The sequence below is a fragment of the Rhinolophus sinicus genome, unplaced genomic scaffold, assembly GCF_057876585.1.
Source record: "Rhinolophus sinicus isolate RSI-liver-muscle unplaced genomic scaffold, RSI-T2T HiC_scaffold_22, whole genome shotgun sequence".
Taxonomy (NCBI): domain Eukaryota; kingdom Metazoa; phylum Chordata; class Mammalia; order Chiroptera; family Rhinolophidae; genus Rhinolophus; species Rhinolophus sinicus.
The window spans coordinates 2521027-2548507 of NW_028290712.1; the positions used below are offsets into that span (position 1 = coordinate 2521027).

General features: G+C 40.0%; 1 long non-coding RNA gene across 1 annotated transcript; it reads left to right on the forward strand.

Moving 5' to 3' along the window:
* The first annotated feature begins 16637 nt into the window (after nucleotides 1–16637).
* Nucleotides 16638–19319, forward strand: LOC148754348 (uncharacterized). The gene is made up of 4 exons (XR_016020151.1): nucleotides 16638–16722; nucleotides 17797–17922; nucleotides 18021–18109; nucleotides 18645–19319. It is a non-coding gene; the product is annotated as an uncharacterized LOC148754348 (long non-coding RNA).
* The last annotated feature ends 8162 nt before the right edge of the window (nucleotides 19320–27481 follow it).

Here is a 27481-nt window from a genome sequence, read left to right on the forward strand (position 1 = left end):
GAGAACCATATGAGTTCACTGATATGTGGTATATAACTAAACCAAAAACAACAAAAGAACAAGACAAATAAATGAGAAATAAAAGCTAATAGACACAGATGATAGTTTAGTGGTTACCAGAGGGTAAGGGGAGAGGGGGGTGGTAGATAAGGGTAAAGGGGATCAAACATATGGGGATCAAACATATGGAAGGAGAACTGACTCTGGGTGGTGAACATACAATGGGATTTATAGATGATGTAATACAGAATTGTACACCTGAAATATATCTAACTCTATTACCAATTGTCATCCCAATAAATTTTAGTGGAAAAAAAAAAAAAGATTGCAGTTTTGAAAAAAAAAAAAAAAAAACTCAACAAGTTGCAAGAAAACATAGACATACAGTTTAATAAACTCAGAAACACAATGGAAGAAAAAACTGAACATTTTACCAGAGAGATTGAAATTTTAAAAAAGGACTCAAACAGAATTTCTGGAGAGTAATTACTCAATAAAAGAAATGAAGAATGGCATAGCCAGTTTTAGGGGGTAGAGTTGACTAGATGGAGGAGGGAACCAGTTACATAGAAGATAGAATCTGGAAATTACACTGATGGAAGTGTAGAGATTTTAGAAAGACTTGAGACTTAAAATAAGTGAAAGAGCCCTGCAAGAATTTTCTGACTCCATCAGAAAGAGCAATATACAAATAATCAGCATACCATACAGAGAAGAAAGGGAGAAGGGAACGGAGAGTATATTCAAACAAATAGTTGAGAACTGTCCAAAACTTGTGGAAAGAACTGGATCCTCCAATCCAAGACACCAATAGAGCACCTAATTACCTCAATGCCAGCATGCCTTTTCTCAAGGCACATTGTATTGAAGCCGTCAAAAAATTACTACAAAAAATAAAAATCCTCAAGACAGCCAGGAAAAATAAGATGGTAACCTACAAAGGAAAGCCCATCAGATTTATCTGATTTCTCAGCAGAATCTCAACAAGCCAGGAGAGAGTGGAATCAAATATTCAAACTATGGGAAGAGAGAAATTAAGAGGCATGAAAAATAAACACAGCAAAGAAAACATATGAAGGAGGAATACAGATCTTTACAGACATACAGTAGCTGAGGGAACTGTCTAACACACAACCTGCAGGACAAGCAATATTGAAGGAGGCTGTTTGACTGAAACAAAAAAGCTAAAGAATAGAAAATGATGTTCAGTATTACGAAAAGACAGACAGAAGCAGGAAAATGCAACCTTTACATCAAAAGGAAGGATAGAGTTAAACATAACATGGGATAAAGAAGAGAGGAAGAAGAAGAAAAATAAGAAGGAGGAGCAGCAGGCAGAGGAGCTAGAGGAGGAGGAAAAGGGGGAAGAGGAGAAAGAGGAGAAAGAAGGAGGATAAGGAGAAGGAGAAAAAACATTGAAAAAAGAGGAAAAGAAAACTTGCTACTACAGCACAGAAATAAACTCACAGCATTAGTATGTATAATTTGTGACAAATAAACACAAAAGGGGATACAGTAAAAGTCTGAATGGGGCCAAGGATGGCAAAAGTAAGCATGCTGAAGAAAATGGAATACTGTAAATATGAAACTTTATTTTACATAAACTTAATGGTAACCACTATTTAAAAATCCAGAACTTAAACATATAACATATGAAAAGGAGGAAAAGAAGGAAAAATCATAGAATACACCAGCACAGAAATAATAGACAGAAACAAAAAGTTGAAGAAACAACGGAGACAGTCCTACCAGAAAACCAAAGACATAATGATAGGAAATCCTCATATTTCATAATCACCATAAATGTAAATGGACTGATGTGACCAATAAAATGCCACAAAGGAGCAGATTCAATTAAAAAAATCAAAACCCAACCATATGCAGCCTTACAGAGACACATTTCAGATACAAAGACAAATATAGACGCAATGTAAAAGGTTGGAAATTGAACCTCCAAACAAATGGAATTCAGAGATAAGCAGGTGGAACCATACTGACATCAGATGAAACACTCTTCAGGATAAAAGGGTAACAAGAGACATGATGGATATTTCATAATGGTAAAGAGGACTACATGGGAACTCCTTTGGACTCAGACACACTCTTGAGTGTGTTTTGGGGATTTCCTAGTATTTAGCTTCAGCTTATAATGCATCAGTGGAATTGAGTGGCACTTGGTGATTGTGGTTCTTCTTGGCTATTGTGAGGACTCCCTTGGTCTCTACAAGGAATTGCAGTTCCTGAACCTCTTATGGCCTGATCAGATCATCATTGTCCTGATAATATTCAGGTGATCCTGAGCATTCAGGGAAGCGTGAGAGTGCCAGGACCCTTATGGTTGTGCGTCGATGGTCCTTAGTACATTCCAGTGAACAACTTATTTCCTGACTTGCTGAGCACATCAGGGGTTACTGAGGTCTCTATGAATATTTTCCATTACCTTTTGTGATTTTCTCAGTACCAAGGTGGCATATATGTTTATGGTTATTTTTGTGTGTGCACGTGCCTTCTGATGTAACTGAATGTGCTCTGGTCTTCCTGACTGCATCTTGGCTTCTGTGAACGACACTAATTTTCATATTCATTTCCTGGGTTTCGTGAATGTGCCATGGTGGTTTTATGCACGCGTTGCTGTTTCTGAGCACCCCTTGTTTCTGTGGGTTCCCAAAGCTTTGCCTGAGGGTTTCCTGGGAAACCTGAGAAACAACTGATATTGAGACAATCTAGCGGTGATTATGATAATGCACTGATGTTCCTGGCACAGCCTGGATGTCCTGAGTAATTAAAGGTTTTTTGAAAGAAAAATCAAGTTCTGACCAACCACCGATTATGTTAATAATCTCTGTGGGCTGAATGCGTTAAATCCTGGAACACCATTATTGCCCTGGTCACACGTGTACGATTCTCATAGTGCCCTCATATTTTAAGTGCCCTCACAGTGCCTCATATTTTAAGTGTGTACTGAGATCCTGATACTCCTGATCGAATCCTGGTGGACCTAAATTATGCACTGGTGTTCCACATAGTGCCAAGTGGTCATAATTTAATTCTGATTGTTTTCCTAAAGTCTTTGAGCTTCAAAGCATTCCAGTGCTCAGAGCCATCATGAAATTAATGATTGCCAAGAGGGTCTTCAGGGTCATTTAGCATTCAGAAGAAATAGGGGTACTCAAGACAACTAGAGTTTACTCAGGAACACTCGGGAAACCTGAAGCCGATGAGGTGTCATGAAACATGAATGTATTACAAAACCTACAAGGGATTGTCAGGGGATAATCAGGACTTCTGTGGGACAACCAAAAAAATATTTGTGTACCTGAGCACCCAGCAGAGGCCTTTTAGAGAGACAGTGGAACTATCAGAACTTCAATTTAGGACTAAGACCACAACAGGAATCTCAGGTTTACCAGAAGTCCAAAAGGACAAGTAGTAGACATCCTGAGCAACCACTGAGTTTTCAGGAGGAACAGGATGTGTTCACAATTATCAGGGTGCACCCAGGATTATTAGAGACCAGTCATGACTACATGGGGAAACTCAAGCCAACCACCAGAACCTTAATAATGTTGCTAGTTTCTGGAAATACGTTGAAACTCTATTTGGAGGACGTCCAAATATGTTTCAGCAACAAAGGGGACTCTAAGGAGCAACACAAGAAACTCAGTGCAAAATAAGCATTTTCAGAATTAGTAAAGGACACTCAGGATAGCAAAGGACACTGTGATGCCGCTGGAAATACAGACAATCACAAGGGATAATCAAAATAATTATTTTGTGGACAATTATGTAATACGTCATCTATATATCACATTGTTTGTTCACCTCCAGAAACAGTTCTTCTTCCTTCACCATAAATTTAATCCCATTTACCCTCGTCTACCCTTACCCTCCCTCTGTATCCTTTGGTAAACATTATACTATTGTCTATGTCTATCAGGTTTTGTTTATTCAATTAAATAATTAATAACAACTATGGCATGTTCAGTCCATCCTTAAAATGAATAACACCACAAGGAGGCTCTAATAGCATTACTAATTATATTAGTAGCACTAAGTGTCACCATGGCCTCGTCAAGATTTCTAAAGCCTGCTCATATCTACCAGAAGAATTAAGACTAGCCTGGGGCATACTGGATCTAAGGCCATTATTCACGATTGTGAGGCACAACCAAACATTTCAGGAACCACTAAGGAAAACAAAGAGTTGCTCAGGAAAATCAACACCACTTGATTTTGCTGTGTACCCAGGAAAATATAATGAACCCGTAGTTGTCTTCTATTTTTCACTGTTTATTTCATTTGGCTCCAGGTGGTTTTCCCTCACTGATGTTCCCAAAAGCTGGATCTGGACCTCTGTCAACCTTGGTATTACTCCTAGAACTGATTACCCTGAGAGGTTTTTGTGCTCCTGAGTTCACCCGGGTGATCTGCAGCATCCCTAGAGGTCCCGGGAGTTCTGCAGTCCATTTCAGTTACCCCATGTGCTTGCAAGTGTAAAATGGTCATTGAAGAAACATTTGCTACCCTCTTGTTTCCAGACCTCACAATGCTTGTCCTAAATGATCCTTTATTGTACTGTGCACCCCTTGATGATTTTCTTGTATTAGTGTCCTGGTGTTCTTGAGGAAGCCCTGCTGGTCCTGGATGCACCCTGATGCTTATGAGACTATCCTCGTTGTCCAGGGTTTTCCCTGATGAACTTCAGTGTCCTTTAGGTCTTCTATGCCCCACCCAGTGCTGGTGTCCCTTTGGAGTTTGGGTATTTCTGAGTTTTTCTGATGTTCTTAATGACAGCAGGTGACTCAGCACCTTTGATGTTCTTGTTAGTGCATTGGTAGTCTCACAGGCCTCCTGGTTTCCACAAATATCTCCTGGTTATCCTGATGTCTCCCCAGTGATTATGCATGTTCAGTGCACCTGTTTGTTTGCCTAGTCACCTATTGGTTGTTTTCAGTCATTGTTGGTACTTTGGCTCATCCTGATGGCACTGAGATCAATCTGCTCATCCATCCCTGACCCTGCTTTTCTGGGTTCCTCAACTGTTTCTTAGGTTTTGGTTGTGATGATGAGCATATCCTGTGGTGCATGTTAACACATTAGAGATTCTGCAAAATCCCCATTGTTCTAGGTGTCTTTGGTGATCCTGAGTGTACATTGTTTTTCCTAGGGTCCCACTGCTGTTTCTTGTCAGCTCTCTCATTGACGTCAACACTTGACAGTGATCATGGTAAGCCTTGGTCGTCACTAATTCCTGGTTGACATGACAATTCTTTGGTAATCCTGAGTCTTCCTTTGTGTGTTGAACCCATTCCGGTTGTCCTGATATTTCTTGTTTGTCCACAGTAGATTTTGCTTTGCCTCTATGTTCTTGGTAAAACTGATTTCCTTTTGTTTGTGTGTGGGTGTGTGAATGTAAGTGTGTGTTTGTTTTAATTTTGCTTTTCTTTTCTTTTTTTTTTCTTTTATGATGCACTTACCTGCTCCTGAGTTCTATATGGTACTTCTTTCCACATACACGTTGTTGAGCCAACTAGTCATCCTGACAGTCTTTCAGTGATACTGAGCACCACTTGGCTGTATGGGTTCTCTGTTAGTCCTGATGACACCATTGTGGCCTTGAGTACTATTCTGGTGTTCCTTGATGAAGAGAGGCTCCATTGAGTAAAACGTTTATGGTGTCACTAGCTAAATCTTGTGCTAAGAGACCTGTACTGGTCATGACAGTTCCCTCATTATTTTGAGTGTACACTGGAATTGTTGCTGTGGTTCAGCCTACTCAATTTGTGGATCACCATGGTGGTTTGTGTGGTGGTAGTAGAAATGTTTTGCTCACAAATGTGGACAATCTGTGCCCACATTGATGCTTATAACATCCTGTGTTCTTGAAACGTTATGGTAAATTCCACTGTGCCTGTTACTCTAGAGCACACCTAAGTGGTCCTAACTGACCCTGGGAGGTTTGGCACACTCCCAGTTCTTGTTGGTTTATGCTGACTGATCCTGAGTGTATGGTGGTTATTCTATGTGTGTGTTAGTGTTTCTGGTAGAACACCCCACATCATCTTAGTATTTTGGTTGCTGCAGAATCCACTGCTGGTTCTGTGTGTATCTCGGATGTCCTCAGCACATAATAATATTTTGGATCATGTCCTCGCAGCCCCAGGTCACCAATGGTTCCATAGTGATTCCTAGTTTTCCTGGGTGTCCTTGCTAGTCATGATTTCCTCTAGGCATCCCTAGCACATTCTGGTGGACCAGCATACTTATACTTAGTTGGAAGACCATTCTTGTTGTCCTTAGCATGTCCTGCTTTTTCTCACTGCATGCAGGATACATGTTGGGCACAATTCAGTAGATACACCCTTTTTGATTGTTTGTTTGTTTGTTTGTTTGCTTTTTAAGGTAGGGTTTGCAGGTTATTAGTGTTGCTCATACCTTGTAATGAGTGAAGCAAACATATTATTGTTTTCCTCTCTTCATTCAAAGTGTACTCTGTTATCTTTAAAGGGTCTCGAAGGATGGTGACAAAGCACTTGCTGCTGTGCCCAATCTGGCTATCCTGAGTTTCCCTTGGTTTTACTTGTCAGCCCACTATGTCCTGTGTGAGGCCTGTAAATGCAGTGTTGCCAAATCTCTGCCTATTTGCAATAGCAATTGAGAGCATGTCCATGGTGGCACTGTGTGTGTAGTGATGCTCATCAGTTGTTATGGATGTTTTTGATGTAGTGTTCAGGTTAAGCAGGTTTTGATTGTCCTCTATGCCAAATATTAGATGTCGTTTCACAGTCTTGCTCTGTGTGCTCTTGCTCCCAGTACACCACGGTGGGTTGTGATACCTCCTGTGAGGAACTAAGATTTTGGCCAGTGCTGATATCCTTTGTAGGCCCTGAGTGACTTGCTTATCTTGAGTGATTTTAACAGATCCTCCATCACCTTGGGCGTTATCAACAAAACCCCATGGTCCTGAATACCCTATATCACTTTTGATAGGGCTTTGGTGTCCTGATCACCAGTTAATGATTTCAACAATAACTGTGTGTTGTTCTTTGGCCCCTGGTGGTCAGATTGACCCTGGAATTTCCCCAACACCCCATTGTAATCTTGTGAGCTCTGTGTCAGGAAAAAGATCTACTATGAATAACACAGACTGCCATATTTTTACCTGAAACTCATGTTGTTAGATGAGTCACACAGTCTTTAATCACAAGTGGTTTCATTATTCTCTCAGTGCTTTTAAACATCTATTGTTGATGTCATTTGACTTTTCTCAATTACTTGGTATTTATGGCCATGTGAGAAAAGAGGCCGTTAATATTTACCTGTAGGTTTGTACTTCCATGTGTATTTTTTGTTACGTTCTTTCTCTTATTTTCTATTTCTTGAGTGTATTGCAGTTTGTTATCAGGCAATAATGGAAAATTGATCACCACCCCTATTATATATTTCTCATAAATGCAATACATTTTAGGAAAATAGGACATAGAATAAAAATATACTGGTTCATAATAATGTTTGTCTTTAATACTTTATGCCAAGTGACATACATTTTGGTCACAGGTAGATGGATTTATCTAGTAGATTTGAGCTTGTACTGTAGAGTCATGTTTATGATCCGATCGAATCAAATTTGGGTATGAGAGAAGTAACAAAGGGAATAATGTTGTAATGCTCTCCCTATAGGAACTTAGACTTGACTTTTCAAATTTCTGAGGCAATCCCTTAGGTCAACATGTCTTGAGGAGTCTCTTTATTACATGTGTTTCAGTATCCTCAGCGCTGCTTTAATAAGGTCATACAATATGATATATTCTGTGACTTCTTCTGCTGTATGATGAAAAGGACTTTGTTTTTTTCTATTCTAGGGGGCTGTTGTAATGGCATATTTTGTTAAAATTACCCTTTTGCTGTGAGCATAGGATATATCTGTATGAATAGATCTCATATTTTTGTACATTAAAATAATGTCATTTATATACAAAACAGCTCAAATTGTTATCATTAATTGTGTAAAATAGTGAAAATATCAAGTTTTGGGGATTGTTTTCTGCTTTATTACACATTTTGAAAAAAAATACCTTCAAATGAATCAAGGCAGCAAATGAGGCAAACAGATCACGGTATGTATTTTTCTTTTTAACACAGAGAAGGAACAGGTGCTTGTTTACTAAAAAAAAAATCAAGCATTTTCTCCATTTTGCCAGTTGCATCCTGTAACACAGAAAACTTCCTCGGGAAGATCATTTTGATTCTGCGTCACCAATGTAAGATTAGGAAACTGAGACCAATATGATTTATAGCAACTGCTTTTGATGTCAGTGAGAAAGTTCTTTGTCTTGGATAGAGAGCCCTGTCTTCTGTCACACCTACAAAAAAGTCCCACGCAAGCTTAATAGCTTTGACTCATGTTGTAAACAGCTATCAATTATTTTGTACTCAGAATGGAATCCAAACCAAGTTATGGTTTGAGAAAATGCATTCTTATTAGTTCTCAAATTAGGGTAACAATTATGAAAGTACTCCTCAGGGTCTTTAAGCAAATTTACTTAGAGGAGTATTGGATGAGGGAGTATAAGTGTCCTCCACTCTGAAGGCTGAGGCCTTCTACTGAAATAAATTATTTCTGGTTCTTTAATCTTTCCAAGTTTTAGGAAGGAAATAATTTATAAGTTCCAACTGGATGTGAATATATATATATATTAATCAGTAAGATAGTACAAAGAGAAAGTATGTGTGCCAAGAATGCCATGAAAACACACTAGTTTCTGAAACATAATGATGAAACCCTAAAACCTGAATTCAGTCTGGAAAATAATATGTGCAAACCTTTTTAGTGCAAGTCAAGACTGCAGTCTTGACTCCAGCTGCAACCCAGGTTTCCACAAAAAGGTGATATCTACTGAACCCCAGGAAACATGTCTCTTACTCCATGATGGAAAGCAAAGCTGGTGGAAAAATGTGACCCTTGATTCAATAGGTTGTACCTAGCTGGACAGATGTAAATCACTGAAGTTTTTGCTAAGTCAAACAATGATGGTATCTGTTGAACAGTCTAGCCAGTCAACTTCAAAACCTGTTATGCAAATATAAACACTCAGTGGAGAGACTCAGTGGCAGAAGTCATTCAGTAGATGTTAGTCTACCTCTGGCCCACTCTGAATCTGTTTTCAATAATTTAGTGTTCCCTGTTGGAAAAGTACATACCGGCATATCAAAGACATTTCTTATTTTCGTCTTCATTGTGAAAACCTGCAGCAGGTGTTTCACCTGCCTTTAGGACTTTGAAGATTTGCATATTTAGATCAATGTCCCAGGAAGATTGTTAAGATGAGGTGCTACTGCAGCCAATCTAAATTTCAGGGGTACACTGCCCATGAAAACAGTGTTACCATCAGGGTTCAAGCTTAATAATTTGGACACTCTATGTGGCTGGTAAAGAGTCCATTCAAACAACCTTGTGAGTATAGTTTCACTTGCCATATAATTTATTGGTAAATATCACATTAAATGAGATGTTTCCACAGTGTGAACTGAATCATTTGCATTACCCAGGGCAAGTAAAGCTGCCTTTCCATTGGTGAGAATTCTGGAAGATCCAATGTTACTTTGGAACTCATGTTGTCTCAAGCACAAATTTTGGTCAAATACCTCAGAACATCTGGTGTTGCCTAACTAGTATCTAGCTTTCCAGCTCATTTGCTTCTGTCTAGTTTTCACATCTGATTTTAAAGTAACATGAAAAAGACAAAGTGTATCAGGGATATCCCATATTCATTACACATGCAGATATTTGGTATTGTTGAACATAGGACAGATTTCTAATTCAGTGACACAATCTGAACTGGTAATTTGGTTGCAAATGATTTCAAATGAGAAGCTATATCACCTTGACACTTTCTGAATAGAGATTTGAAGGTAAGTAGGTTATGTGATGGATATACAACTATGTTAAAACTTGTAGTCAAAACTAATTTTTCTGGTTGAAGCTTCACTCCAAATACTGGATGAATGGAAATCAAGGCAGTGTGGTCTAATAGGAAAAAAATATTTCAGGTAAATATTATAGGAAAATATCAAAATATGACTTAGAATTGAAAACCCAATTCTAAGGACGAGAACAATGAAAATGATAAAACAAAGAAAACACTGCATAGGATTTGATTTGTAAGACTCACACATTCATGCATCCCTAATTTAGAATTCATTTGAATTCTAATGGGCTGTCCCAGAAATTCCTTAAGTCTAGGTTTTTCTCTTCCTGTTACACCCATAAATTTCTCCTTTTTAAATAATTATAGCTGGCAACTTTACTGTATTCGTTGATTGTTTCTAATAGCTTTTTGGTGGAGTCTTTAGGGTTTTCTATATATAGCATCAAGTCATCTGCAAAGAGTGATAATTTAACTTCTCCATTCCAAATTTGGATGCCTTTTATTTCTTTCTCTTGCCTGATTGCTCTGGCAAGGTTTCCAACACAATATTGAAAAGCAGAGGTGATAGGGGACATCCCTGTCATGTTCCTGAACGTAGAGCAAATGGCTTTAGTTTTTCTCCATTAATTATGAGATTAGCAAAGGGCTTGTCATATATGTCCTTTATTATGTTAAGGTATTTTCCTTCTATACCTATTTTATTAAGTGTATTAATCATAAACGGATGTTGTATCTTGTCAAATGCTTTTTCTGCATCAACTGACATAATCATATGAATTTGTCCTTTATTTTGTTTATATGATGTATCACATTGATGGATTTGCGTATGTTGAACCATCCTTGTGCCCCGGGGATGAACCCCACTTGGTCGTGATGAATAATCTTTTTAATGCATTGTTGTATTCGATTTGCTAGTATTTTATTTAGGATTTTTGCATCGGTATTCATCAGAGATATTGGGCTGTAGTTTTCTTTTTTTGTGCTGTCCTTACCAAGTTTTCGTATCAGGGTAATGTTGGCCTCATAAAATGAGTTGGGAAGTACTGTTCCTTCTTCAATTTTTTGGAAGAGTTTGTGCAGAATTGGTATTAGATTCTCTTTGAAGGTTTGATAGACTTCACTAGTGAAGACATCTGGTCCCGGACTTTTGCTTTTGTGAAGGTTTTGGATGACTGATTCAATTTCATTACTGGTGATCGGTCTGTTTAGATTTTCCAGATCTTCATGGTACAGCCTTGGAATGCTATATGTTTCTAAGAACTTATGCATTTCTTCTAGGTTGTTGAATTTGGTGGCATATAGTCCTTCATAGTATTCTTGGATGATCCTTTGTATTTCTGCGGTGTCCGTGATAACTTCCCCTTTTACGTTTCTGATTTTGTTAATCAGTGTCTTCTCTCTTTTTATCTTAGTAAGTCTAGCCAAGGGTTTGTCAATTTTGTTAATCTTTTCAAAGAACCAGCTCTTTGTCATATTAATGTTTTCTATTGTCTTTTTGTTCTCTATTTCATTTAGTTCTGCTCTAATTTTTGTTATTCCCTTTCTTCTGCTGACCTTGGCTTTCACTTGTTCTTCTTTTTCTAGTTCTTTAAGGTGTACCATGAGGTTATTTATTTGGGAGTTTTCTTGTTTCTTGAGATAGGCCTGTAAAGAGATAAACTTCCCTCTTAAAACTGTTTTCGCTGCATCCCAAAAATTTTGGTAGGATGTATTTTCATTGTCATTTGTTTCTATGTATCTTTTGATCTCTCCTGTAACTTCTTTTTTGACCCAGTTGTTCTTTAAAAGTATGTTGTTTAATCTCCATGTATTTGTGTTTTTTTCCCGCTTTCTTTTACAATTGATATCCAATTTCAAAGCCTTGTTATCAGAGAATATGCATGGTATGATTTCAATCTTCTTAAATTTGTTGAGACTGATTTTATGTCCCAATATATGGTCTATCCTTGAGAATGTTCCATGTACACTAGAAAAGAATGTATAGTCTGATGTTTTAGGATGAAGTGCTCTATAAATGTCAAATATGTCCATTTCATCTAATGTGTCATTTAGGGCTACTATTTCGTTGTTTATTTTCTGTTTGGATGGTCTATCCATAGCTGTCAAAGATGTATGTAAGGCCCCTAGTATAATTGTGTTTTGGTCAATTTCTCCCTTTAGTTCTGTGAGTAGTTGCTTAGTGTATTTCAGTGCTTCCTGATTGGGGGCATAAACATTGATGACTGTTAAGTCTTCTTGTTGTACAGTCCCCTTCACCATTATGAAATGTCCATCTTTGTCTCTTGTTACCTTTTTCACCTTGAAGTCTGTTTCATCTGATATCATTATGGCTACACCCGATTTTCTCGGGTTACCATTGCTTGCAGTGTCAATTTCCACCCTTTCACTTTGAGTCTATGCTTGTCCTTGTAGCTGAGATGTGTCTCTTGTACAGTATATGGTTGGGTTTAGTTTTTTGATCCAATCTGCTACTCTGTGCTTTTTTATTGGTGAGTTCAGTCCATTTACATTTAAGGTGATTATTGATAGATGAGGATTTCCTTTCATTCTATCTTTAGTTTTCTGGTAAGGCTGTGTCTCCATTGTTTCTTTGCCTTTTTGTTGTTTTCTATTATTTCTGTGTGGTGGTATTCTATGATGTTTCCCTCTGTTTCTTCTTTTATTTCAGTATATATTTCAGTTCTGGATTTCTTCTGAGTGGTTACCCTTAAGTTTATGTAAAAGAAAGTTTGATATTTAGAGTATTCCATTTTCTTCAGCACGCTTACTTCTCCATTTCCGTATTCCGGTTCAGGCCTTTACTCTCCCCCTTTTTGAGTTTCGGTTGCTACAAATTGTCCCTGTTGATGGTGGTTGAATAGCCTCCTATATTATTTCTTGTAGTGCAGGTCGTGTATTAGACAATTCCCTCAGCTTCTGTATGTCTGGAAAGGTCTTTATTCCTCCTTCATATCTAAAGGATATCTTTGCTGGATATCTTATTCTTGGCTCATGATTTCTCTCTTTCAATAGTTTGAATATTTGGTTCCACTCCCTCCTGGCTTGTAGAGTTTCTGCTGAAAAATCTGATGATAATCTAATGGGCTTTCCTTTGTAAGTTACCGTCTTCTTTTCCCTGGCTGTCTTGAGGATTCTTTCTTTGTCGTTGATTTTAGACAGCTTCAATACAATGTGCCTTGGATAAGGCCTGTTGGGATTGAGGTACCTAGGTGTTCCATTTGCTTCTTGGATTCGAGGGTCCAGTTCTGTCCACAAATTTGGGAAGTTCGCATCGACAATTTGTTTGAATATATTCTCTGCTCCCTTCTCTCTTTCTTCTCCTTCTGGTATGCACATTATTCTTATATTGCTCTTTCTGATGGAGTCAGAAAGTTCTTGTAGAGTTCTTTCATTTTTTTTAAGTCTCAAGTCACTTTCTTCTTCTATCTGTGTCATTTCCAGGTTTCTATCTTCGATGTCACTGATTCTTTCCTCCATCTGGTCAACTCTACTACCTAAGCTGGTTATTTCATTCTTAATTTCTTCTATTGAGTTCTTAATCTCCAGAAATTCTATTTGGTTCTTTTTTAAGATTTCAATCTCTTTCGTAAAATGCTAATGCTGTTCTTTGATTGAATTTCTGAGTCCATTTAACTGCCTATCTGTGTTTTCTTGTATCTCATTGAGTTTTTACAGAACTGCAATCTTGAATTCTCTGTCATTTAAGTCACATATTTCTGTATCTTTAAGTGCGTTTTCTGGAGTTTTTTCCCTTTCTTTCTGAGCTCTCTTGTTGCCTTGGTTATTCATGGCAATTCCTGGTTTACTATTTATCTTCCTAGACATCTGCATGAGTGACTTCTGCAACAGGTTGATAGGAAGTGGTCTTTCTTTTGTTTTCCAGTACTTGTTGGTAGAATGCTTTATTATTTCTCCAACTGCAATTTATTTTTCTTCTCCCACACGTAGTGCTGTTTTCTCTGCACTGTTCCAACTTCTCACACATTGGGGGGATTACCTCAGAGTCGGGCTTCTCCTCTGTTAATAATTCGTCTAGGTCACAGGGCGCAGTGTCCTGGTGTGTATGCGGAGAGCTTTTCATGTTCCAAAGCTCTTCCAGCTCCTGATACAGAGCCCGTATGTTTCAGCATTTCTGTTTACTCCTGCAGGGATCCGTCCAGATAGGTGGGGTCAGGGGCGTGGTGAGTTGTGAGAGGTGGTCCAGAACAATGGTGGTGACCACCACCACAGCCGGTCCTGCTTCCACAGATCCCTCCCCTTTGCCGGAACTAGTTGGGCTATGAATTTGTGTCTGCGGTCCACAGTTCTCAAAACAGCAAATTTTCTGTTGTTTTGATCTGAGACTCCTACTGTTTCGCTTCTATCACCGGGCAGGAAGGGGCAGGGCGAGCTCTGGGAGGGGAGGGAGGGGGCAGCTAGTCTCAGTGCCTGACGCATCCGTTTCTGCTCCGCAGTACGGGCTTAAATGACCTTTTTCAGCCTTTTTTCCTCAGTCTTTTCTCCAAGGTCTCTGCCGTGAGCATTGGGTTCAGCCGTGTTATATGCTGTCCCCTCAGTCCTGTGGAGCCCTGGCGGAGCCCTAGCTGTCCGAGTTCTTCCCTCTCCCGCAGCTGCGTTAGTTCCGGGCAGCAGCAAGCTCGGAGCACTGAGCTAGGTCTGCGTTCTGCGCCCTTGCGCCTCCGTGTCCGCGCACTTCTCCCTTTCCTCCTCCCTCCACTCGCGTGAATCTCCCACCTGTAGGTGATTTCAGTCGGTAGTGGGCCTCTTCGTCTTTCCTGTCTGCTGTGCAGAGAGTCCTTTGTGGAGTTTTTGTTGTTCGATTCTTTTTAAATTCCAGGGGGTCTTTACAGAGGCTCACCTCACGCTGCCATTTTTCCGGAACCGATGATTGCCATTTGTTTACAGTCTGAGGCAGCTAGCCTACATTTCCCCCGACTGTGTGCACCACAGCAGTGAAACAGTCCATTAAGGAGTGGTTGCTCTGTCCTTGAACTAGCCTGAATTGGCAGCCGTTGCCTTAGAGATGGGTTCAACATCACGGAGGCTATCTTTTCCATTTCACCTGGGGAACAGAGAATGCTGTCTGCCTCCTCATCCCACAAGCACATGCGGCAAGCCTCGAGTGGCTCACCGGGGCATTACAACCGCTGCTTCACCAGCTCTCACAACTCCGTAGGTGTATAAGGAGGGTAATTTGTGAACTCAGTCAGGGCTGTGTTGCCAGCATCAATGCCACCGGGCTCCAAATGTTGTTCCTGTTTTACCTCTTGTTGTACAGATGGCCGAATTCAGGGGTGTGGGACATCGCTAGCCTCCCCAGCATCCTTGTCAACTCCAGGATGGTGTCTACTTCAGAACCCCCCCACTGCAGAATTCCTTCTCAAGCTGATGGACTCACGCCGCCAGCAGCTTCTTCTGAGACTATAGGTCCCACTGTCTGGCCACTTCAGCAAGCATCTCCTCTTCAATGCATTTCTGCACAGCACATTGAGGCACATCCAGCCAACACGGCTGGCAGCACTGCTGGCTTTTTCAAGCAACTGCTCAGTTAAAACCTGCAAGGCTTTTTCTGTGCTGGCCTGAGAACCATCCACATCTTCCCACCCCTCCAAGGAGACCTTAGACTAACTGTTGAACATCAGCTCCTCACAGTAGCGGCCACCGGGTACAACAAACTGTGTGCAGACAGATGTTCTGTCCAGGGGTGTAGAGATCTCTTACCTAATCTAGATCCTGCTCTCCTCATTAGGTGTCCTGGTGGGTTGAGTCTCAGGAGTAATGTGTGTGCCCCTCTGGGAGCGGGAAGAAGATAAGTGGAGCCGAAGGCAAAGTAGACTTACTTTATTTAGGTTTAGGGGGAATTCTCAGCCCCTTCACTGGGTATAGCCAGCACCCTCTTCATGCCTCAGCCACCAAACTCATGAATCAGACAAATTTGTACCATACAGAGACAAAGATAGTGTATAGCAAAGATGCTCACATAAGAGTATATCTTTAAGATGTACGGTACCTGCTCTTTGTTCCTTCGTGTTGGACCAGCAGGTCTCTGGGTCAGGGATCATTGCATGCCATGTCTCAGACCAGCACATTGCTGGGGGAGAGCCAGCCACTGGTCAGGGAGAGAGCCTGACCAAGGCTGTTTTCCCTTTACTTGGGTTAATATTGTGGTCTCTCAGGAGAAAATGGTACAGTGGTAATCGTACCAGATTTGGGTATTGAAAAGACCAATTAGTTGTAATGGGACCATTATAAGAAGTAGTACATTAAGTAGTAAGAGTGAAGGCAAGGCAGAGACTTTTAAATTATTGAGGCAAGAGATGGATGAAGTAAGACAATGACAAATAGAGAAGGAGAAAAGCTTACAGATAATAGATTTTAGAAGACATATGTAAGCATTGAATATGTGAAAGTAGTTGTCAAAATATTTGTCTCAGATATTTAAGGTTTTACTTATTGACGGTAATGTAAATATTATGTAAATGTATACAGGGGAGGGGCGACGTCAGGATAAAACCATTATTCAAGTATAAAATTTTAAAGACAGACAAAATGAGCATAAATGGAATCTTAGACTAATTGTTGAACATCATTTTGGAAAGAGGAAAGAACACGATGTTTTTAGTATTTCTTCTTTGAAACATTACACTCAGTTCTGAGATAGTCATTTTTAAATTGCAGGACCAGTATCGTGTGGGAGAAAAAAATATAGACGTCCTCCATGCCGAGAACCAAGCTCTTCCAGGAGAAAATACTGTATGATACCAAGGGATGGTGGTTATTCTATTAAAGATAGGTAAAGGAAATGAAATATGTGAGCCATTATATCATAGTTGATATGTTTTGTTCAGATGAAATTCATCTACCATAAAATTCAACATTTTAAGAGTGAATTATTCAGTAACAGTTTTGCAATTACCACCTCTATCTGGTTTCATTACCCCCAAGTAAAATGATCTGACATTTACGCAATCACTCCCATTTTATTCCCGTCCCAGACACTAGCAAACATTTATATGTGTTCAGTCTATATCAATATTCCTATTCTGGATGAATCATACTATTGGAATCAAACAATATGTGACCTTTTTTATATGGCTTTTTTCATTAGCGTGAATGTTTTTGAGGATCATCAGTGTTGTAGCATGAATCAGTGCATCACATCCTGAAGACTGATTACATAAATAGTCCATTGTAGGTGTCATTAATTAACCAAGTTTGTTCATCCATTTGTGTTTGAGTTATTTCCACCAGACTACTGTTGTAAATACTCATGTACAAATATTTGGGTATAGAATACCCAAGTATTCTACTATTTGGGTATATACTTAGGGAGTGGCATTCCTGGGTCATATCATAATTCTGTTTACTTTTTTAAGGAACCACCCATCTTTCCAACAGCACCTGCACCATTTGACATCTCCATCATCAGTGTATGCAGGATGCCAATTTTTGTACATCTTCATTAACACTAGATCCTTTACTTTTTTTGTTTTCTTTATTTATTTAATTAAACTTTATTGGGGTGACAATGATTAGTAAAATTTCATAGATTTCAAGTAAACAATTCTGCAATATATCATTTACATACCACATGGGTTTCACTACCCAGAGTGAAAAGAATTTCCAATTAAAAACACTATATAGCCAACTTATGAGTAAAATGGTGTCCTATGTCGGTTTTGATTTGCATTTCTCTAATGACTGATTATATTGAGCATGTTTTCACGTGCCTGTTTGCCTGATGTAGACAAGTGTATTCAGGTCCTTTGTTCTTTTAAAATACTTTGTCTTTTCATTGTCAGAGCTTTTAATATTTTCTGCTGCATATCAGAAGGTGCATTTTAAAATATTTGCTGCTTTGTTTCAGTTATCCAAGTAGAGATAATCCCAGTTTCAGCGACTACAAGGATTATGCTCTAAAGACACAACCTAGAGGCAACCGTGATTATAGCCATTCACGTCCTCAGGATGAACTTTCCTCTAGCAGACATAGGTTCTCTGAATTTTTCTCCTTCTTATCAAATTCCATTTTCAATTTGGACATTGGTTCATACTCTGTTGTTTTGTTCTTTTTTTTTTTTCTTAATTTAGTGAACGTGATGGCTGTGGTGGGGTTCGTTATACAGATTATTCTGAACATACACGGAGAGGCTCTTACAGAGATTCATGTGGGAGTTATGGTAAGAGTTCAGTTTTGACTTGTAAATCATATAGTTGGCCTTAACAGGCCAGTGTTGTTTATTTTACTTCTAATTCCACAAAGGGAAAACACTGCTATGGACTTTTGATGATTTTGAAGGTTTTGGAATCATTATCTTAATACCTCTTTTAAACTAATAGAATGCTTTTAAGGGTAAATTGGTAGTCTCATCTTTTTTTTCTTCGTGGAATACAACTTATTTTAACATTTTAAAGTAAAGAGTGTTTCACAGTATGAAGCAAAGGAACAATATTAAAGTCAGAATCTCAGCCTATTTGCAGAAACTGTGAATTGGTCATTTATTTTAAAGAAATGACTTAGGCTACAGATATTACTCTTACACATTATTTTAAATGAACTTGAGATTCTTTGACTACTGCAGCATCATTGTTACCTTTGGAGCACAGAAAATGAACAACATTTTCCAGATATTTAGTTAGCACTTTATAGTGTCATGGTACCAGAATATTTTGTAATGCAGTTTACGTTGTGTTCTTTGATCATTGACTATACAGGAAACTCTCGGGGAATACCACCAGCACGAGGGCCCCGTCTGACTTATGATGGAAGTGGTCATTATGATGAGTATAACACACGAGAAGGATATGGTGGATGGCATGAAAAATACTCAAGCAGCCGAACTCAAACATCTCTAAGTGGTCATGATAGTGGTGGCAGACAGGAACGATGGTTTTCACCATCTATGGATAGGGTGTACTCCATTCCTCATGAATCATATAGTAGCTCAAGTTACAGGGTTTCAAGAGGAGTTTGTGGGGGAAGCCGATCTGAAAATTCAGGCTGAAAGAGATACTAAAAAATACTGTTATGTACTCAATTTTCTGTGAGAAGATAAAATTTAAATGCCATGTTTCTGTTAGTTGAATACTACAAAAGAAAAAAAAAAGTGTTGTTTTGGGTAGATGTGTGTATTAATGTTCCATCCATGAATTTTTGGACAAGATGAAAAAGTGGAATTTCTCAAAGTAATTTCATAATAGTTCATTTTAATTGAGATACAAAACTTAAACATTTTTAATTTCATGTCTCTTTTGTTACAATTTTCAGTCAAATTTCCACAAAATACTATTTTATGTCTGATTTTACTCCTGACTAAAACAACCATAAAAACCATGCAGAGGTGACTTGCTCTGTTTTTCTAAAATTTCTCTTTATATCTTTGAACATAAAAAGGCGTACAAAATTAAGCAGTCTGTTTGTTACATTCGCACCAAGAAACTGTGTCTGTTTGCCAGCTTGAAGAGCTAAACACATCATATATTCCTCTTTGAAAAACTAAATGTATAAAATAAAAGATTTGAACATTCTCCAAAAAGTTTGCGAAACAATTTTTGCCTCATAAGTGAAAATTTTTGTGTGTTTATATCCCTTAATGGAATGGTATACATGAAGAGAAAAATCACACATATGGAATGATACAAAGGTTTTAAGGAATATAAAATAATGCATCCACTTGCATCTATTCTACAGCAACAGATGGCCCAAGTGTGAATAATGGTAAGGTAATCAATTTTCTCCACTGAAAGAAAACTGATCCAGTTAGTCTGATGACCACCCTTTACGTAAGAAATTAATAGTGAATATCAACTCTAGTGGAAAAGTAAAACTGAGCCAGTTAACTTTCCTGAGCTTTGTGTCTTAATGAAATAAAAGTAAGTGTGCTTAAGTGTGTGTGTGTGTGTGTGTGTGTGTGTGTGTGTGTGTGTATGTAGGTATGTATACGTATATATGTATGTATGTACTAGGGGATCAAGAAAATGTATACACATGACTTGTGTTCATTTTTTATTATTGGTATATATTGAGTATTACAAATTTAATACAGGTTTTCCTTTCTTATAACGTATACAATTTTTGGCACTCTATGTATTTGTGTGTGTGTGTGTGTGTGTGCACGCGCGCGCGCTTGCCTATGTAAATATATAGGCGTATGTAAACACATACCTACACATATTTACAAATATATGTAAATTGTGGAAAGAAAGCATTGTATTTAAGGAAGCACTCATTAACTTTACCTTGGAATATTGAAAATCAGTGTAAACCCAAAGGTTTAATACTGTATGCTCTAACAAGTATAGAAGGATCTGCCAGTCTTAGGATGTTTATCAGTAAATGTAGGCAAAGATCATTAATAAGAATACTTAGAAAAACTCATGTATTCGTGGAAGTTTGAGTTTATAAAGTTTTATTAAGTCCGTCAAATTGGGTTTGCAAATTATCACATATCTTTGAGGATTCTTAAAAGTATTCCTTTAAAGGAACAGTGCAAGTGAAGTTTACATTGTGGTATATTAAGCAGGTAAAAACGTTGCAATAAAAAAAAAGTTAAAATCTTCCATATGAGACTGAAGCGTCAAATGGATATCATAAAGTTCTTTATCCACTCATCTGTGGACGGGCATATGGGTTACTACCACACCTTGATATTGTAAGGGAACACACGAACATGCACTGTCGGTGGAATTGCAAACTGATGCAGCCAATATGGAACAAAGTTTGGAGTTTTCTTAGAAAATGGAAAAGAGAATTACCTAATAACTCAGCAATAGCACTTCTAGGTATAAATCTGAAGAAGTCGAAATGACTAATTAAAAAGATATGTGTGCATCACAACACTATTTGCAATACCCAAGTGGAAGCACAGCAAAGGCCAATAGATAAATGTTAGTTAAAGCTCCTGCCATGCATCACACATGCGCAGGACTGCCGAGCGTCCCTGGTTACTGGATCATCTGTCGCTGCTTGCTTCCTGACAATCCCTAGTCTGCACTTTACTTGTGTGTGCCAGTGCAGGAAAGGCACTGCTTAGGTCTGTGGATGATCTCTCCTGTGTCCACGTTGTATGAGGAGTGTGTTGGTCCCTAAGAGCTGTATCCACACACAGCTCCTCAAGAAACGTGTGTGCATAAGGGGCTTCCTGGTTGTGTTTGGAGCTCTGCCAGACTCACAGCTTGAAAAGTCTGTATAGGTTTGTGGGGAAGCAGGCTGTGTGGAAGCATCAGCCCACCACATCCACTATGACCCGCTGATCACCACCTCCTGTTCATCAACAAAACCTGAACCATGTCCTCTAAAAGGGCTTCTCCTTCCTGCTCCGCCTTCACACTGACGATGTGTGGCCACTGCCACCCTCGAACCTGCTGAGGCAGGCAGGGTCTCCAGGAGTCCCACTGGCCGGGAGACCCTCTGCTCGAGCCCCTGTCCCTTCAAGGCAAAATCCCAGAGTTAAATCACCTGAGGATGCCAGATCACTGGACCTGCCTGGTCCTTGCCTCACTCGCCATGGGGAGTGAGAACAGCAGCAGAGAAGATGCAGAAGGCAGTAGCACGTGTGTCACGTTGAAGGGACATTTGTCACCAGCAATCCTACGACCCTAGAACTGGGCTTCTAGGTTAGACTGCCGGTCTCTGATAGGAAGGGCACATGCAGAAGGTGGTCGCCCACCTTGCACTGAATCTGCTGGGATACCAGAGCCCAGCTCAGTCTGCTGACACCGTCTCCACCAATCCGAAAGAGGGCCTGGCCCTTCCTGTCTAAGTGCCATGTAGCCACCTTGCCCCATCCCACCAGCTTCTTGGCCAGGCTTCTTCCTCACCCCCCCTCCAACCACCCTTTCTAATGCACAGTCCCACCCACCAAAATGACCAGTCTACAGAAACTCCACTGAAGCTGGCATCTTGGTATTTTCCTGGACATGGGTGCCACCTTCTTGGACTCTGGGCGCTAGGCAGGGCTTACTACTACCAAATCACAGTCTTGTTACACTTGTAACAGCTGATCACAGGGAGCTCTCAGAAAATAGCCCAGGGTATAGGACCTGGTAAGCGCAGTATATCGCTGGAATATGCTTATCTGTAAACCCAACTACAGACACTGCCGCGGACACTACACGTCGGGAGCTATGACCTTCTTATTTGCAGAGTTGACCTGTACTCACGAGATATAAGCCCTTCATTGAATAGCTCATTATGTCCGACTCTTTCTCTCTCGCTCTCTCCCCCACCCACTATCCCTCCCTCCCTCCCAGCCTAACTGCCTACCTCCTTCTCTCTTCCACTATCTCTCCTTTTAACCTCTTTCTATCCTTATGTCCTTTTCTTTTGATTCGCTGTCTTTATGTCTCTCACTCCCCCATGTTCTCAGTCTTGGGTTTTCTGTGAGGTCCAGCAAGGTAGAGGTTTTGCAAAATAAGTACATAATAGTGTGTCTTGGGCAACCACCACTCAATTGTCCCAAAAGAATCGGAGTCTCTGTGTGGTTACACCTTTGTAATTCCTTCCATTGTGGGTCATGTTAGAATACCTGCCAGCCTTTCACTGACAGATTCTAGGAACATTGACAGATGTCCCTCCAAATTGGCCATGTCACTGCACAAGACTTAGAGACTCAGGAGGGCGGGAGACAGACAGGTTCTCCTCCTTGTCTTGGTGAACACAGAGACCATTGCTTGGTAGAGCACCAGGGATGAGCTCTCCTTCTCCTTGGTCAGCAGCTCAGGCAGTTGTAAACCTTCTCTGTGGTGGTGACAGGAGATCGACTTGTCCCACGACACGATTTCTAGGGCAAGTGGTTCCCGGCTGTTGGGCAGTGTAGATGACAGAATGCTTCCCATTGGACCGCATCCTTCCAGCTAATTTGCCGTGACACAGAGCAACGCCAAGGATGCCATTCTCATAAGGCTGAGCTGCCAAAGTTTTGATGGAAGAAAGTACTCTTGTAGTCTCCTGGAGCACAAGTCAGTCACCGTAACATTACCTCAAGGTGTTTTTTTCATATATTGGTTACCTCGAGAAATATTACTCATTTACTTGACAAGAGCATAAAGAAATGTGGTTGATTTGGGGTTTCTTTCTCCTGCATATGCTGTTTTGGACCATTTGGTCTACTGTGTCTATGGCATCGGTCTGTCGACACAGGTGTTTCTTTCTCTTTTTTTCCATCCCAAGGGGTGCAAAGACACTTCTTCAGTGTGTTTGCCTTCAAATGGCACTGCATCAGGGACACTCTTAGTTATATTTCTGTTGTCCCAGAGTTCTCAATTGCCCTAATGCAGATACTTTATTATTAGAGGTATAACATTTCAGTGTATGCATACACATACATAGGTGAATGCCCACACCATAGATGTATACGTATATATGTATGTGCATATATATATATATATATATATATATATATATATATATATATATATATATACTTAAATCATACCTAAAATGTCCTTATGTAATCCTGCATCTGAGCATGTGAATAACATACATAACATATATATGAATATATGAATATATAATATATATATATATGTCAGTGCATCCTTAGTGTGCTCAGAGTGATCAGACAGCACGAGGGACATCAGACAGTATGGCGGGGACAGATAGCTTCATGCAGGATCCAATTTATCCTCAACAGTGAGAGACTTCGCAGGCACACTGATAAACCTTGTAGCCCAGCTGAAGCAGTAAGTCCCTATCCGCCCACCTGAATTAAAATGGTTTCTTCACCACCACTGTCCACTTTGGAAGGAGCAGACTAGGTGCTTGCCACCAAATCCCTCCTGCCTGCACCCCTTGCCTCAATCTACTCCACCCCTGGTGAATCTACTCCAGGGCTTCGGCCCTCCTGTGGCCTGAGGCACCCTAAAATGCAAGGAAACCACTGACAATGTGTCCTGTGGAGGTGAAAGTACATCGGTATGGCTACCCTTTAGCGTCACTGCAATGTCTCCTGAGGAGAGATGACCTCCTCTGTGGCACCACTCACATTAATGGCCGGTACCCTCCAGAAGTTCCTGGACAAGGGGAGAAGTGCTTACCCTATCCGTGATATAGTGTGAGTAATGCCATCTCCTACATATAGGCCACTGGGGAAGAAACACTCATGGGGCACAGCTTGGCAAAAGCATTTCAGCCTGACTCCACACTCCTTGACATTACCTATTTGCATTTTGCCAGCAGAGGTGAGAACATGGGCACCAAAAGGATTTCATATGAGGCCATTCCTTCTGCAGGGAAGTGACCTGTCCCTGGCTTGTCTCTTTTTGCCCAGTTATCAGAGCGACAAGACCAGCAGTGTCACAACTGGCCCAATGCAGGACACTCTCATTCACTGACCCACAGTCCCTTCCTCCAGGATGATAGGAGAAAGGCCCAGGCAGCGTGGTACAAGGGTAACATCACACTGCACAGCTACACTTCCAACACACTGCCTTAAATGCCGCTCCCTCATGCAGAGGTCAGGAGTGCCTGCAAACTGTCAACATTCCCATTACCACTCCTAGGGCTAGTGACCCCTAACTCAGAAAGTCATGTGTCTTGTGTTGTATCATTGTGTGGCCACCATCCAAAAGAAAAGGTATACATGAAGCTGCCTAAACCACAGGGACTGGGGACAGCAGTGGGTAACGTTTTACTTTAGGCCCTGCTCATTTGGCTGCGCCCTGTGTCTGGCACCTTCACACACGATAAGGTTTCATTGTTAAAGCAGCCTGCCTTCCTGTTAACCCCAACCCCACAGACTGTAGCCTATTAGAAAGAACCACTGCCTGTCAGGAATTGCACTTCCTGCTGTACTCTCGTCTCCACTTCCAGAAGCCTGCCTCTGTCCCCTACACAGCTCATTCCACAGGCTGCAGATACTATCCCACCCCTGGAGGTTGTCTGCTCATTAAGCCCACATAATCCATCATACACACAAAACTCAGAAGGCGACACTGCTCAGCTTCCTTATTTCTCTTTTAGTATCACTCCAGATGGCTCATGCAAACCTCTGAAACTTCCACAGCAGATCCATTCCTCATGTCTGTGGTGTGCAAAAGAACCAAGTGGACCAATTGTGCAATCTCTTTCATAGGCAGACACTTCTAGCTCACGTTCTACTAGGCCAAATTTCATGATCGGCCCTCTGCCTCTCAGGATCTATAGTGCCCCCAACACATACACATGACAAGCAGGCACACACCCACATGAGTAAATCAATGGAAGTCAATGTGCGACCACATGGCGGACTCACCGATTGACTCAGTGGGCAGACACCTTTCCCTTGAAATCACATTACATTTACACCCAGGGTTTTAAATACAGAAATGCAGATATCTGTTGCCATTGTGAAGGCCTCCTGCATGAATGTGAAATATCTTGTGTACTTGCTTTATCCATACAGAAAAGGATAGGGCAACATAAGCAGGATTTGTCTTTGTGCTGAATGCCTTAAGAAACCTTTACAGGGCAGTTTGTGTTTGGCTTACTGCCTCTACAGGACAATAACTCCTTCCTGAGGCCAAGTCCTGCTGGGCAATTTAGAAGTGTGTGACAAGGTATAAGCTCCCAGATGAGAATCAGAGTGTGTACATAGGAAAATAGGTTGTGAAGTCCTGACTAAGATCAGTGGTGGTAGTGGAAGGAATGTGAGACTGAATGAAGAAAGAGGTAGGCACAAAGAGAGCACTGCAAAAATCTATTTGATGTTTCTGGATGGTGTCTTGGAGAAGACCAATGTGGACAGATCACTCTGTGAAAGTCTGAGGGGCACAGGGAGGGTTGAGAACACTGGCACACAGGACTTGGGTTCTCAACGTTACCTCTAGCAAGGCCCTACATCTCCATCATGTGTCCCATTCTCTGTTCAACCCTTGCCAGGGGAACCCCAGTTTTTCCATCATTTGTTGAAAATCTAATGGGAGGAGAAATTACATTTGTGAGCATCCAAGGTGGCATGAGCAGCTAGGTAGAGAGTCACAAAACATTGTTGCCCATATATTACCCACTATTTAAAAATAAGACCTACAATGTCCATATGTAACTATGCATCTGAGCATGTGAATAGTATATATGTGTGTATGTATAGATAGATAGATAGATAGATAGATAGATAGATAGATAGATAGATAGATAGATAGATATCTGTGGTTGGTACTTTAATCTATGTATGTTTACGTGTACACTGAACTGTGGTACCACTCATAAAAAATGCATCTGAACTTTGGGCAATTGTGAAATCTGGGACGACAGAAAGGCAATTTAATAAACTCAGAAACAAAATCAAAGAACACTGTGAGCATTTTACAAAAAAATTTAAAATTTTTAAAAAACAAACCAATAGAATTTCTGGAGATTAAGAACTCAATAGAAGAAATTAAGAATGAAATAACCAGCTTAGGAAGTAGAGTTGACGAGATGGAGGGAAGAATCAGTGACATCGAAGATAGAAACCTGGAAATGACATGGATGGAAGAAAGAGAATTGAGATTTAAAGAAATGAAAGAACTCTACAAGAGCATTCTGACTCCATCAGAAAGAACAATATAAGAATAATAAGCATACCAGAAGGAGAAAAAAGAGAGAAGGGAACAGATAATATATTCAAACAAATTGTTGATGAGAACTTCCCATCTTGTGGACAGAACTGGATCCTGAAATCCAAGAAGCAAATTGAACACCTAATTACCTCAGTCCCAAAAGGCCTTCTCCAAGACACATTTTATTGAAGCTGTTTAAAATCAACAACAAAGAAATAATCCTCAAGGCAGCCAAGGAAAAGAAGATGGTAACCTGCAAAGGAAAGCTCATTAGATTATCATCAGATTTTTCAGCAGAAACTCTGCAAGCCATGAGGGAGGAGAACCAAATATTCAAACTATTGAGATAGAGAAATTATGAACCAAGAATCTTATATTCAACAAAGATATCTTTTAGATATGAAGAAGGAATGAAGACATTTCCAGACATATAGAAGCTGAGGGAATTTTCTAAAACACGACGTGCACTACAAGAAATACTAAAGGAGGCTATTTGACCACCATCAACAGGGACAATCTGTGGCAACCAAAACATAAAAAGGGGGAAAGTAGAGGCCTGAACCGGAATATGGGAATGGAGTAAGTAAGCGTGCTGAAGAAAATGGAATAATCTAAATATCAAATTTTCTTTTAAGTAAACTTAAGGGTACCACTCAAAAAAAAAAAAATATCCGGAACTGACATATATACTGTAATTAAGGTGGAAACTGAGGGAAGCATCATAGAATACCACCGTACAGAAATAATAGACAACAACAAAAAGGCAAAGAAAAAATGGAGCCACAGGCTTGCCAGAAAAACTAAAGATAGAATGACAGGAAATCTTCACATATCAATAATCACCCTAAATGTAAATGGACTGAACTCACAAACAAAAAGGCACAGAGCAGCAGATTAGATCAAAAAACTAAACCCGACCATATGCTGCCTCCAAAGACACATCTCAGCCACAAGGACAAGCATAGACTGAAATGAAAGGTTGGAAATTAACAGTCCAAGCAAATGGAATCCAGAAAAAGTCAGTTATAGCCATA